Genomic DNA, 4,617 nt, shown 5'->3' with positions numbered 1-4,617 from the left:
TTTTTTTTTTTTTGAGAGTTTTTGCTATAGGGTGCGTGCGCTCGCCAGACAGACAGAGAGAGACATAGAGACAGAAAGCGAGAAATCACCCCTCAGGGGGGATGGTCACACTGCAATCCCTTCTCCTCCATTCTCCTCTCAGGATCTTGGGCACGCACGCACACGCGCCCGGCGTGAGTTTTATGCCACCGGGTCCGGGACGCGAACCACAGTCGACTACGTGGGAGTCCAGCGACATAGCCATTACGCTAGCTGCTGGTTCCCAGTATGTTCTACTTTTGAATGTTTGCAAAGATGCAATGTAAAAATCATTTTTATCAAAATTTAATTTTTTCTCTGTTAAAAAAAAAAAAAACTGTCTTATAGTAGTCCAAGTCTGCTTGGACTTCTATTACAATATATTGAGTTGTCAGAAAACTCATATAATATTTATAGAAAAGCATTAAAAAAAGTTATGACTGTCCTGATAACCCATTACTATAAATAGGCTGGGTTATAAGTAGCCTACAATTTTTTTTCCCCCACAATTCTGGGAACTAGAAATTTCAAAATCAAGGTGCTGTCTGATCTGTTGTTTGTTGAGAGCCTATTCTTCATACACAGCATCATGCTCTCACATAGTGGAAGGCATGAGTTAGCTTTCTGTATTCTATTTTATAACGGCATTTATATAATGTGAATATATGCTGGAAACATTTATGTATTGAACAATTATAATGAGACTTGAGTGGGTAAAAAATCCAATGTTTTGTTCAAGATGGGGACTTTGAGATAATATTCACTGTTGAGTGGTTAGGTAGTTGACTCAATGAGTTTTTGTTGGTTTATAAGGAAACGAAATGAGACAGTATAAATGGCTACAGACCACAATGTGCTCTGCTACAAATTCTTCATTTCATAATGCCTTTGGAATTAAGAACCAACAGAATCATGTATCATATAAACCTCTATTTTTATAAATTACCTCGTCTTGGGTACTTCTGTTTAGCAATGCCATAATAGACTATACCACACACTGATTTCAATCATGAGGACTCCACCTTTGTAATCCAATTTACCAAAGGTTCCACGTAATAATACTACTACCTTAGAGGTTAGAATTTAAACATATAAAATTTAGGGAGATGGAAATATTGACACCATAGCACATATGCATCAAATGTAAAATTTCGGCAGACAGAAACATCATTTGTGTTAGATTCTCAAGAGATTGGTGTCTCTAGCAGCGTAAGGCCTAGCTACAACTTACAGCTTGCATTCCTCTATGGCAAAGTTCTCTTTAGAGAAGTGGATCCAATAACTAAGTCTACTTTGTTATTTTAAATTTTTTATTCATTTATTTCTTGATTGAAAGAGAGAGAGAAACAAAGACCTTTGAAAGGGACTTTTCATGCCATGATCCTCCTCCCCTTTCTCCTTCCACTCAGCCAGGTATAAGCCAGCCCAAGGTGCTCCTTAAATTCATATTGCCTGCATTCTGAACCCTAGCCTTACCCATAAGGTTCAAATATCATGCACCAGCACCTTGTCAGCTACATCAATGTGACTGGTAATTATTTTAATTTTAAAGAGTTATCTACCACAATGGATGATAATCACTTAACAATTATTATTTTTGTAGGGTAAAGCATAAGAAGCATTGAATCTAGAACTGTAGGTGATGAATTAGAAACGATTTAAGACTGATGATTCTGAGAGGTAAATATAGTGCCATAAAAATAACTGGCATTTAAATACTTGTTTCTATCTCCCTAAATATGACTCATTCTCAAATAGAAATAATGGTAGTAATTTGGGAATAATTTACTAAAAAAATATAGACAATGCTTTGTAAACAATACATTATCTGGATAATTTGTCCTGTGATTTCAATTAGTTTATTGTTTTATACAATTAAATCTTTGTTTAAATTTAAATTTGCTAAATTGACTTAAATTACAAATGCAATCAACATTTTTGTATTGCTGCAGAATACTACTAATTGTTACATTTCTGTCAACATTTGATCATCTGATAACTGAAAAATATTGAGAAAAAAACATTTACTGGATGCATTATTTCTCAGATCTGTAAGTATAAGAAAAGAGATAAGACATTTCAAATAAGAACTTTCTAATCTTTGTAAAATATATGATTTATTTCCTAATGAACTATGTGCAACATGGAATAAAAAAATTGTATACCATTTGTCTGACTGTTATAAACCTAGACATTTTTTAATATTGGAAGCAAATGCCTAAAGGAGGGAAAATAAAGAATATAACATGTTAAATTTGTCTGCTGTTTTTCTGTGAGATTTTTTCTTTGAAATAGCCTTTGAACATATTCTGATATGTTTAATATATCTTATATTTAAAACTCTCCTAATTCAAAACTAATTTAATTTTTATATAAACATAAACTTTTGGATAACTTGGATAAGCATTCTGACATATTATCTTTTTTAGTCAGGATTCCTTTCTTTTCCTGTGAAATTACATAATTTATTCTTTCATTTCTCTTTTCTGTTTTTTTTTCCCCCTTGGACTATAATGTCATCATGTCTTTATTAATTAGTTAATATCTGAAAAAAAACTTGAATGTCTATTAGTTATAGACTAATTTTACAGAAACTATGCTGAGAAAAAAAATAATCAAAGACTAGATTTGTATGATTTTCATCAATATAAAGCTGAAGGAAAACCGAAGTTATATATAGTTATAGAAATTTAACAAGGACCAGCCGGAGGCATGGTGGGGAAGACAGCTGGGTGATGTGGGTCAACAGAGTGGTTCAAGTCCTGAACCTGAGATTTGAAAATCATGCCTGGCATGTATATATGCATGCGCAGAATTCCAAGAGGAAAATGGAGGGGAAATGATTGCTGTGTGGTCTTCCTTCATGGGGAGTGTTTTTTTGCTTTGCTTTTCCTCTTTCTTTTTATCTCTTTCTGCGGAGCACAAGCGCCCTATAGTACATTATTAAGTAGGAAGAAAGAAAAAAAAGAAAGAAAGGAAAAAGAACAAATGAAATTTATCAAAGATAAAAACACAGAATAATCTCTGACAGGAGCTGAGAGACAGATTACCTGGAAAAGGGTTTATAAAAATTGTTAAGCAGGATGGATTTTTTTTCTCCTGACTTGGGTGAATGCCTTTGCCAAACACATACGACTACATATTTAATTTCAATATACCACACTACATGTATAGTTTCTCAATTTCACAAGGGAAGAAGAGGAAAATGAAAAAAAAAGAACCAAAACACACTTCTCAATTTTTTTTTCATTTTCTTCACAAGGAACCTTTCAAACATGTTCTTCTTTATCATTCTCCCATGCAATTCCAATACTACAGACACATCTATTTATATATTCTCCATATATCTGTGTTTCAGACATTATAAAAGTAAAATTTTATTCTCCTGCTCGTCAAGAATTTACTTTTACGATAAGCAGGGAAGTAATATTACTACTATTGAGAGTGAAGGGAATAGAGTAAGAGGGTTACACAAAAGGTTGACAAAACCATCAGCATGATACTTAAAAAGAAATCATAACCCCCATTCTCCAGAGACTCAAATGAGTAATAGAATCAATAACTAAAAATTTAGTGAGAACAAAATTAATTTTCTTGAAAAGTGAAAGATGAAAGGGACGAGCAGTTAGCGTAATGGCTATGTCATTGAAATCCCATGTAGCTGACCGTAGTTCAAGTCTCGGACCCAGGGGCTTAACCTCACGCCAGGCGTGTGTGTGTGCATGTCCAAGATCCCAAGAGGAGAATGGAGGAGAAAGGATTGCGGTGTGACAATCTCCCCTGGGGGGTGAATTCTCGCTTTCTGTCTCTCTCTGTCTTTCTGGCGAGAACATGCCCTATAGCACAAACCTCTCCAAAACAAACAAACAAACCAACAAACAAAAACATGAAGAGAAAAAAACTCAGTTATATAAAAAGTATAATTTAAAGATATTTAAATATCTTTATTTTAGTATTTAGTACAAATACTAAACATAAAATAAAGCATAATATTTTGTAGGCAAAATTAAGACAATGGATTTCATTCTATAGTAGTGATTTGTATTAAACACTTCAAATATTTTTATAGTGCAGTTTATATTGCATGAGAATAAGACCGCATTAGAAATAAAACCTCAAACAATTCTTAATATTTGTGATATGGAATACAAATGTTTGGGTTATTGGATATGGCTATTATAACACATTGTATATATGTACTTAAAAACCACATAGTACCCCACAAATATGTACAGCTATTATACAATAAAATTACAACAAAATTAAAAATTATAAATGATGAAAAGATATTTAATAATCTGATACGGATAGTAATGCTTTGTCTTGACTGATATGCAAGATATTCCTTCTGGAAGAAGAAATTTAATACACTGTAAAGATATCTGTGATTTAATGAAATATAAACAAAATTATGATAATAATTTATAAAATAAATAAATGAAAAATTAAAAATTATAATAAAAACAAAATACTTCAAAATGGAGCAGTATTTTATGATCTTGAAATATAGCTGCAATTTTTCCATTACTTTATTTTACTAGATACCTATATATCCTTAATTACTTCCTTCTACATTTGGACCTAACTAAAAAAAAATCT

Source organism: Tupaia chinensis, unplaced genomic scaffold, assembly GCF_000334495.1.
Source record: "Tupaia chinensis unplaced genomic scaffold, TupChi_1.0 Scaffold000111_1, whole genome shotgun sequence".
In the NCBI taxonomy this organism is placed as follows: domain Eukaryota; kingdom Metazoa; phylum Chordata; class Mammalia; order Scandentia; family Tupaiidae; genus Tupaia; species Tupaia belangeri.
Note: the sequence above shows the minus strand (reverse complement) of the source record.